At 32.3% G+C, this 11,202-nt stretch overlaps 1 protein-coding gene across 2 annotated transcripts in view; it reads left to right on the top strand.

The window, feature by feature from the left end:
- The window catches only part of LOC130443193 (GATA zinc finger domain-containing protein 14), a 200,322-nt gene continuing 189,120 nt past the window's right edge, over positions 1 to 11,202 (top strand). Inside the window, exon 1 of one of the 2 annotated variants that reach the window (XM_056777709.1) lies at positions 1 to 325. The gene's annotated coding sequence lies outside the window, so the exon portion shown is untranslated. The remainder of the gene's footprint in view (positions 326 to 11,202) is intronic. The other variant, XM_056777710.1, reaches the window with a different exon arrangement.

The raw sequence follows: 11,202 nt of genomic DNA, 5'->3' as shown, positions 1-11,202 counted from the left end.
ACTCCTATCGACGATCTCGACTGCGTTACAACTGCATGGCCCGCTGCGATTAGAAAGTATCTGCCTCTCGCCGTCGACTCTTCGGTGTCGCTGCCAATTTTCCGACGTTTCGTCCTTTTCTCCGTTCCGTTGCCGCAACGCCACATAGATATCATACACACGTTGCGCTACATACCTTAACCTTTTATTCGTTTCTGTTTGTCGGCTCGTTCTTAGTCTTGCTGATGCTGTGACAATTTAGATTGTTTCGTTTTTCGGTGATTGCATTTATTTTTTTACACGTTGGGGTTAATGTGGGGGATCTTCTGTTCGCCGCACGTGATTGGTATGTAAATTATTATGTCATTTATTATAAATAATGAAAGTTAGTATTGTGTTCAATGATATAATTAATAAAATTGAAAATTATTTATATAAATTGATGATCATTAATTTCTTTATACTGTTGATTGCTGTTCAATTAGAATTATTTATTAATAATTTTCATATTATGTATTTTTAATTTATACGTCGTAAAGATTTGCAGCTTTAGAGTCATAGAGCTTCGATTATACAGGATTAGCAAATATCAAAAAATATATTCTATTGCTAATGAGTTGAAAAAATATATATTATATTTTTATTGTAAATAAAATATAACACTACGGAATGTAAAAAATACTTTTAAGTTGAAAAATTGATATTAACGGAATTATATGTAAAATAAAAACTAATTCTTTCAATAGAAATGATTATTTTTCCAATTAGGAAGTATTTTGTCTAGTTTATATATTTATTCTGACTTTCTAAATATACTATAATGTTTAGACTAGGTCGTACTAGTTAAATCTAGAAAGTGCGTCAGGATCAGGTTGCCTAGGCAAAACTAGTTCTGAAGTCCTGAAATCGGGCTTGACCAGTAAAATATATGTATATAATGCGGCAACTTTCCTTTCTTTAATGGACCTTTGTCTGAATAACTTGGAAACAGTACCTTACACTCCGTTCTTTGGTTCGTATTTCGACTTCTTTTAGTACTACCCCATCTTTTTTATAAATCTTGGTAGCGTTCGTTCAATTTTTTCATCATATTATTATCTTAAATATATTTGTAATGTGAATATTTACCAAGAGAATGTGCCAATGAACCATTTCGTAAACCCTCAGTTTTCTAATTAAAGTTCAGAACCCCAGATGGATTTGCCAGCATAAATAGATATCAAGTTGGCAAATTTGCTACAAAACTGAATAATTTAGTGTTGGTATACATTATTCAGTTTCTCTTTATGATTCATTATAATTGGGTTGTGCTCCTGCTGTCATATCTTTCTGCCTATAGTGTTAATTGATGTCTTTCTATAAATGTAATCACATTGCGAATCTATTAATGATATGCATTTGTTGCTGAATCCTAATAAAGTTATTTCAATGGATAGCTTTTATAAACAGTAATAATAATAAGATACAAACACTTCATTAAACTTTGGTTAATTATCTATTTTCTCCCTATCAATAAATAGTTATACGTTTTGTGGAGGTTATCATTATAAATAAAAGATTATTATATAATTATTTGAATGCCATTTGTCCACATTTCATTCCACTAAAAACTGTATGACATTTCGTAGTCTTCGATATCGTTTTCTGTACAGTTGTCAATATCGACAAGAACTTTACATGAGTCTATTACATTGTGTAAGACACTCATGTAGTTGTCTTTATTGAAATTCACGAAAACAACGCCTCTGATTGGTGGTTTATATCTGCCAAAAATCATTGTCAATTAATATTTAGGACTTTATTTCTCGATGTAAAGACTACAATGTGTGCTCTTCCCAAGGGCTCAACTTCGACTCGTTCTACGTATCTCTCAATTGCCAATGAGAATTCGCTCCCAAATTGACTCGTCGTTTTGGGAGCGAATTCTCATTGGCTGCCTCCCAGCTGGTGAGCTATAGCACACCTTGTAGTCTTTGCATCATGCTTCATTTCATTGTATAAACATAAATCACCATCTAGTATTTCTTATGTAAACTTGTTTAATTGGTTTCGTTTCCATTTCGAACATATAATCAAATTGTGTCTTATGCATCCTTAAACATTTTTTAAATGCTTTTGGATCTTGTTGCAGAAGTTTATTGTTCAATAAATTTAACACGTTCGAAGTGGAGCGACTTGTTCTCCTTTGAATCCTAGGCCTAATCCATACTTTTTCGAGAATTGGCTTGGCCAACAGATGTTAAGAACTCAATCGACGTCTATTTGATTAGAATGAATAATATTGTCGTGAATCATATGAATTGAGGTAATCTAATCATAGATAAACGACATCAGATCCGGTGTATATAGAAAAGGGGGTACTACAAGGTTGTCTTTTGTCGCCAATACTGTTGTAGTCTGCGCACATATTCAACCAAGCAATAGGCGATAAAGAAGATGGAATAAAAATCAACGGCAGGACTTTAAACAACATACGTTATGAGACGACACGGTTATAATTGCAGACAACTAGAAGCCCTTCAACGCCTAATCAATAAAAAACCTATTATGTAACACAACCTTAAACTCAAGATACCGTTCTGTAAAGACGTACGTGCAATCAGTTCTCTTGTATGGAACAGAAACATGGACATTAAAAGTGGATACCATGAACAAATTTAAGGTGATTGAAATGTGGATCTTCCACAGACTTTCATATACCTATCGATGAAGTGCTTAAACGTATGAGAAACTTACAACAATAAAGGGAAGAAAGATCGCTTATCTGGGCCACATATACCGTAACAACAAGTTTGATATACAGAAATTTATAATAGAAGGAAAAATCGAAGGAAAACTTGGACTTGGTCGCAGACAACATTCATGGTTAAAAAACATACGCGATTGGAGTGGTATGAACACATCATCTTTAATTCGCACCACTCAAGACCGAAATAAGTATACCGAAATTGTCGCCAGCCTACATTGAATGGAGATGGCACCTGAAAAAGAAGAAACATAGACTTATCAAACTTTTTTTCCCACATTTGTACCAAAAGATGGTCGAACAACATCACATCACTTTTTTGTCAGCTATAGAATAACTCCTCAAACTTTGTGTGTAACATTTATCAGTTTTAATTATTGATATTTTCGTTTTGTAATTCCCTCAACCTTAACTAACCTTGTAGTGAAATTTTGGCGTTCTACGCATCCAAATTATAAGCCATTTATTTGTTATATTTTAGTCAGTACTTTTTATATTCTTGTATCCAAATTATTATTTTAGTCTGGATTATATTTCTGTATCCAAATTAAATTTTATAGAATTGTTACCGGATTGAAAATCTTTTTATTCAAGCTAAAAACGAAGTTTGAGATAAACAGATTCAGTTTGTACAGAATTTTATTTTTCAACAAAATTACTCCCCAACAATTTGAATTCGTTTCCAAGAACTTGTTGGTATAGGATATTGTGAAAATTTTTTGCGACCCTTCCAATTTCCAGTTTTCTCACAAGATTCACACTTTTGCATGTTATACTAGCTATCCCTGTTTATAAGAGAATGATAAACTTTGTAGGGTGAAAACTTATTTAACTTATAATTTCAACGTATTACATTCTTTTCATTATTTTCTTTACTTGTTTTTTGTGATTCTGCAGTCTCTGAATTTTGGGTAACTTAATCATCTCAAATCCTTTAGAAACATGAGATATTCTCTTGAAACGGACATTTATTTGTTTTTATATTCTATTTACGCACAAATACGGACTTTTGAAGTTTGTTATTGATCCTACTACAAACAAAAGTATAGGGAACTTACAATTTGGAATTGCTTTTTCTAATTAGTTTTTACATTAATACAATAATCAGCTTCAATGCGGAAGCTTTTAGTTTAAGACTTTATTTCTCGTAAATGTACTATTTGAAAATCATCAAGGCTCATTATATAGGACTGAGCCATAAGGTCTACAAATATTCCTTTTGTAGCTCTCCAATGATTTGTTTCTGTTAATAAATAGCACTTGTATTAGGCTGGCAATACGTTCCATTTTGAACAGGATAGTCCCGTTATTTTAGGCTTTTGGGGTTGTTCCTTCGGTTTACGAAAAGTTCCGTTTTTTGCCAGTAATACGAAAATTTCATTCATTTAAGTTTGTGTAATAAGTAAAAACTGTTACTTGGTAATTTCTTATTATACATTTGGTGAAGAATTGGATTCGCTTCTTCTGAATTTTCCCTGATTAATAACATTTGTTCATCTGATAAATCTCGTTTACAGATCGAAACAGTAAGTTCCTTGTTGATGTCCGAGTGAATTTCGAGTGAATTTCGATCATTCTTGTGATGAATTTTACGAAATGCTCATAAAAAACAAAAGTGTATTGAAAAAAATAAGCAATTCCCAAAAGAAATTTTTAAGCAAAAAAAAAGAAACTACCCAACAATCACTCGAGTGAAAATGTTGATTGAACTGGTATACATTTTGATAGAATAGACTATTTAATTGAAGTGAATTTGTTTTATTTTAGGAAAAAAAATTCAGTTTTAGGTTAGGCCAGTATTAAACATTCTGAAAATATTTTACATTTTTTAATGTTTTAAGGGCTTTGAAATTTAAATGCTAAATAAATGCTGGAGTTTCCTGTACCTTTCCGGTTTTTGAACAAAGTTTTTATGACTAGCCTAACTTTTATACATGATTTGTGTAACAAAGTTGAGAAAATGCTCATAAAGCACCAAAACGTACCACTTTTGGGTTGATTATTCTCTTTTTTAGTTTACATGGAAGTTTTAAAGTATAGTTAACAAAATTTGTTTAACAACAATAATGACAGAAACCAGACCATTTTCTGAAAATATAACAAAGATACCTTTCTGGTATTCAATTTAAAATGAAGACTAAAAGTAGGCATCACATGTAAGCTGTATCAGCTATAATGAATGCCGTGAATGAAAAGTAAGAGTAGAAGTATACCTTTTGCAATGGTAAGAAAAGAACCCACCAACCATTTTGATGATGGATTTTTGGATAACAGCGACTGCCGATTATTCCTCAATAAAACCTTTATTTCAAAATACATATTTACCATCACCGACAACGCATACCCTTGGATTGGTATGATTTTTTTTTTTGAAATTGGTGGAAATAATATATTATTCAGGAGCTTCGAGGAGCAGAGTACCGACTCCAAATTCACGCCTGATTTCAGTACTGGCGAGTCACATTTGATTGTTAAAAAAGAATTGAGTGATTTCGGAGGGGTCAAAGCAATAGTCGAAACTTCTTGGCTTCTGTTTTAAGGCGTGGACCTCACTTGTAAGAGAAACGTACTTTAGAACTTTTAGAAAAAGAAATACTGCGTTTTTCCCATTTTACAGTGTGGACAATTCGTTATTTGTCTGTAGTGGTAGTTTAATAAATTGTTCATACAGTTCAAAAACGCGCTCTAGATAAGATGAACTTATCTAATTTATTTCTCTAGTTATCCATATGAACTTCAAAGTTCTGTCTCCAGTTTCCGTATACGAATTTGCCATTCATTCATTTTTATTTTGTTTTTGCGTTATTTCGTCTACATTCCCGTAAAATTTTTTCATAATGATTCTACTTCCATTGAAAAACGTGATTTGTGATGTGGGCGTCCTGTTCACGTGTAGCCTGTATGTAAATTATGATATAACTCCAAGTCAGTGTTTTTTGAATGTTAAAAGGTCAACGCAAAAGAGAATGTTACTGTTATATGAATGCGACAATTATTAACTATTAATATTATTACCACTAGTCAAGGAACGTAAGCAGAATGTTTACAATGTGAGAACTAGAAACAACCGCTTTGCAAATTTCATGCTTGCAAGGTATTATGAAAAATATGGTTAATGAATTGTTATATCGCTAATTACGCATGCTAGATATATTTCAGCAACTTTTTCTTGAGACAAGCATTAATATATTTGAACCCATTTCGACTTGTCAGTCTGCTACTATAAACGCTTTAGTGAGAAAACATCCATCATAAACCATGTACAAGTATACATACATCAAATTCATAAAAAGTACTTAAGAGTTTGTCTAAGACTATAACCTTAAAACAAAAATATAGACTTCCTAATGGAAAAGTATTTACTAAAATATTTCAAAAGAAGCAAGGAGTTCACAAGGACGTATTGGATCACTTAGAAAAAGATAATTAAAGAAAGATTCTTATCGATATCTGTCATAGTTGCCAGATTGAAATCCACGTAACTTTTGGTTTCTTCCTAAAATAAGAAGATGTCGTATATGTCCTTAACGAGAAAGATATGTTATGGGCTGGAATATCTTTAAAGAATTAGTAGGTGCATTACAGAGATTTTAGATCGACATGTTGTTACCATGTCGCTAGAATAGAACACCAGTACAGTCTAGAGGTGAATATTGTAATTTTAGAGTGGCCCGCACGCATCTCGGACTCAAACCTTCTTCAGTATGTGTAGGACAATATCTACAGATTTCAAATAAATTGTGATATCACCAATTGTACATGCTAGATCTATTTCAGCAAGTACGTCTCAGAACGAATTGAGTTGACACAAGCAGTAATAAATTTGAACCTATTACAACTTGGCTACTACTTTAGTCGCTTTAGTGAGATTGTGTCCGTCGTGAAACAAGACTTAATATCAAGTTTACAAGAAGTACTGGAGAATGTATCTAAAACTATGGACTCAATTTAAAAATACAAACTACCTAATGGGAAATTAGTGACTAAAATATTCCAAAGCGTGCAGCTGTAAACTCTGGAGTTCACAAGAAGTTACTGGAATATTTAACGGAAAGATATATGAAGAAAAAACCTGTCGACATTTGTCATATTCACCAGATTGAAATACATGTGACTTTCAAATTTACTATAACGTCATCATACTCTATAGATAGTCTTAAAAATTTCCGGAAAGAACCAGAACGTTAATATACATCGAGATAATTGCTTAAGAGTGAATATTTTGGAGAAATTGTTATATTTTCGAATGAAATGAGAAAGAAATCCGCCAAGTTTCAAAATTCCAAATATTCTAATCTCACATTATTAATACATATACAGCCACTTTTTTTGCCGGAGAAGTTCGACGTGGAAATAAAAATTCAATTTCTATTTATAGCAATTTGTTATCGATAAAGATAGCTCTTCTAGTTTTCCATCTATCCATATTTCTTTCCTCATCATACTCTATTTGTGTGAAGAGAGTCGCTGCAGCGGTCACCTTGAAGTAGTGAGTGATTTTTTTTGTCTCAAAGTAATTTTTCTTTTGATCGAGGTAATTGAAATAAACATCCTACATCATCTTTATGGCTAAAAATTGACGGGTTCGTTAATTAGATGTATTACTCTTTTGTCAGAGGCAAAGATGTTCTAATTAGTGAAAAAATTATAATTTGGCAGGAAAATTCATTAATAAACTAATTAAAGAAATGATATACAAAAAAAATGAATATCTATCTTGCTAAACTGAGTATTATACAATCAACATGTGTAGATACAATAATAACTCTTATGCTGATCTTAATCACATTTTTTGTACATAGGGATAACAAAAAATAGACAGTTCACTTCTTATATTTTTCCATCAAAACTAATTTTTACTTTGAACCCTACTTACTTTTTAAGCTCAGATATTTCCGATTTACTCGTAAAAATTAGTACTTGGATAGAATCCTTTGAAATATCTCTCATAAAAAATGTGTTCAGGTCAGTCGCGAGATATCGTGAGACCGGAAGATATGATAGAAGCCCAGTATAGGGACGGCCGGTGTCTCCTACACCTGCAAACAATAGCTCTACGAAGAAGACATGTAACGGCAAAACAGTTTCAACAAGAGTTAACTGAAGCTCAAAATATAAGAGTAACTTCCTAAACCGTGAGAAATGTTTTGAGAGAAATTGGAATTATAGTTGCTGACACTGCTACTCAACTGACCAGGAAATATTAAGAGACTAAGTTAAGATTTGCAAAAAAACATGAGAACCTTTCACCGATAAATCTATATGTCGCTCATATACTTAAGATCGGAGAAAACCTTTTGTAAAAGAGATGGTGAAAGGCATTTTCTTTACGGCATAAGACTTTCAACAAATCTTGGGGTAGGGTCTATTGTGTTGTGGGGTGGAGTATCTTCCAGAGCTAATATACAAATGGAATTGTTGGATATTTTCTAGTAATTTGTAAATACAGATTCTTTGTAAGTACTCATGAATCGGGTATGTAATTAGATTCTAAACGTATTTGATAAAGAACATATTCATTCAATGATAAACAATGTGGGGAGAGTTGAAATTTTGTATTTATTTTTTATTTTCAATCTGTGAAATTTTACAAAGAGTAAATGGTTTAAAGCAATATGAACTGTCTTGTAGGAAAATTACCCAGTGGCAATTTCTCTTCAATTAAAAAATAATGGTTTGATTGAAGGATAACCACACAACACATAACTGTGACACTAAAATGTGTCAGGGAGATCACACGAAAAATGTTTTTCAAGCCTTCGCTAGCTAAGAGGTCACATTAGAGGCTGCGCAAATGGGAAGTGTTGAGTTTCCAGAAGGAGCGAGATATTTCTTTTTTAACTTAATAAGAATATCACAAGCGATAACGCTGTTGAGTACATACCAATGAGCATTTACAATAATTCTGAGTACTTTCTATTGAAATCTTTCTAGAATTGCTATAGTTGAGTTGGATGCAGTGCCCCATAGTTGAATACTATAACTTCAGATGGATTTTAGTGTGACTTTGTATAGTAGCAGCTTGTTGTTGATTGTTAGTTGGGATTTTCGACCTATTAACCAAATGTTGCTGAGTTTTAGACCCAATTGCTTTCTCTTGGTTAGTATATGTGTGCTCCAGGTTAGTCGTCAATTCAGATGAATTCCAAGGAATTTTTCACTCTCTTTTTGTTGCAGAAGATACTCGATTAATATTACAGTCGGACAAGTTCCTGTCCGTTGAGTGTAGGTAACATGTACAGATTTATTTTCATAGCTGGGTGTCATCTTCATATGTTGTGGTAGTTACGTTGTTGTGTGTGTGTAGAATATCAGCTGTGTTCATTCGATAGATGATCGGGCCAAGTGCACTTCCCTGTGGAACTCCTGACATAATTGGATGTAGAGTTGTAATGTAATTTTTTGGATTTTGGGATTTGGAAAAGGTCGTGCGGGAGGTTTTTATATGTATTTATAAAGGAGAATTCACAATGAGTTCTGCTGCTTTAACCAAATATATGAAAGATTGCTTAGAAGAAGTAATCCATAACCTTTGTGAGAATCAATCAAGGAAAAATAGGTCATTAAGACTATGGAGAAAGAACCTTTCTAAAGGATTGGTATAATTGTATAAAATGTAAAAGCTTTTTTTTTATTAAAACGTATAATCCATTCCAAGGAGATGTCACTGCTTTCTCAATATTTAAACAAAGTGATTAATATAAATTTGCTCAAAGTGATGCTTGTGAATGCATAGTTAGTATAAATAATGCTCAAAACATCTGATACACAAAATTTCATAATTCTTCTAGTTCAATACTGTTTTTTTGATACAACGACTAATTAAATGAATCGTGTTTCCAGCTTGTATGATGCGAACAAAAGAATTTTTAATAAAACAACTTCAAAAAATATTAATATACTACTCCTAAACTCAGCATCCAATCCGTTAAAGATTATGTTTAATTTTTATTAGCAGTCATAACCATGAACAATAGCCATCAACTTCGAACCCCAGAGAAGTTTTTAATTAAAAAAATTCAATTAAAACTTCATTTTGATAGCAATAATTAGGATATTTGATTTCAACGAGCAAATGAAGACTTCAAACAAAAGGACGTTCAAGGATAGACATTTTTTGTGTCGTGAAACGTTCCAGTAATGAATCTAGCATGATTACTAATTCTATTTGTGACGTGGGGTATAGTTCCAGACGAAGCGATAATTAAAATTTATTGAAATGGTATTCTATCGATATTTTTTCCTTTTATTATTCCAACCTCTAAATTGAACTGATGTTTCATGAAGAAACCTTGAACTAGTACAAAGCTCTTATAAATCAAATAACAAAATCCATTCAAGTAAACGTTCTTTACATGGTTTTAGAATTAATTCCACTCAATCACTCTATGTATTTTGTGTTACCAAGAAACTGGACAAGTTAGAGCTGGCAACACTGCAGTCTAAATTTGTCTCCTATCACAAAGTGTATAGAGATACATACGAATTGCCATTGAACTATGAATTACAACAGACCTGCAGTAATATTGTCTATTTTATAAGAAACAATAATTTTTTTGTTTTTAGAAGATTCCTTTAACGAGATCCCTGCTTTTGAAGCAGAATCTTAAAATTACTTCGTTGTGTAATGTTTGGGAAAACAATTTTCCATTAAAATATTGTAGACCAACAATTTTACGACTTTTAATTACCAGTGCTTGAATGATGATAAGAGATGTTGAACATTTTTGTTGTTATTGAGAAATAAAGTTTCTAGAAATTTATTAAATACCAACTGTGTGTGGAATACGAGGAAATTTCTGCACAAACTTTCTGTATGCATTATGAAACGGTAAAAGGAATAACATGCTTTGAAACTGGAAAATTTTAACGGAGAGCAAATATTTGAGTTTTACTGTTGTTTTCCGAGACATAAAACATACACTGATATATGGTTCTGGAATATCAACAGATTATGCAGGATTTTTTGTTGGTTTTGCGTGGAAACTCTACCTGGAATACACCTGAAGTTCTATTAAATTATTAGCTGGATTTTTTAATTAAAATTCGTCCAATTTACAAGTAGTTACTGTGCTTTTTTGTGAATAAGAGCTCTCATAGGATGGAATTCAAAAATTTTCCTTCAAACTTTCACGTTAAGAGAAGTTTACTTCGATTTATTTGACAATATCATTTGAAAAAAAAATATCGGAATCACTTTAACATTATCGAATTAAATTAATATGTTATATTCTCGTGAGTGGTGATTCAGAGCAGTAACAATACTACAGACATTGTGGCAACGAAGGCTGCTTTATTTCAACCTCCGATCGCTCCGTGCAGACGCTACGCGGACAGAAGAGAGCGAGCATGCGCTATAGGCAACTGCGAAGCTCCCGCACTACCTTTCTGGCTATTAAACAATTTCGCCTTTTCCAATAGATATTCTATTATCCGAATTTTAGCTAAAGTCCCAGGAGAATAGACAAAAACTTAGT

The sequence above is a fragment of the Diorhabda sublineata genome, chromosome 4 (genome assembly GCF_026230105.1).
Source record: "Diorhabda sublineata isolate icDioSubl1.1 chromosome 4, icDioSubl1.1, whole genome shotgun sequence".
In the NCBI taxonomy this organism is placed as follows: Eukaryota; Metazoa; Arthropoda; class Insecta; order Coleoptera; family Chrysomelidae; genus Diorhabda; species Diorhabda sublineata.
Note: the sequence above shows the minus strand (reverse complement) of the source record. Positions and strands in the feature narration are given on the sequence as shown.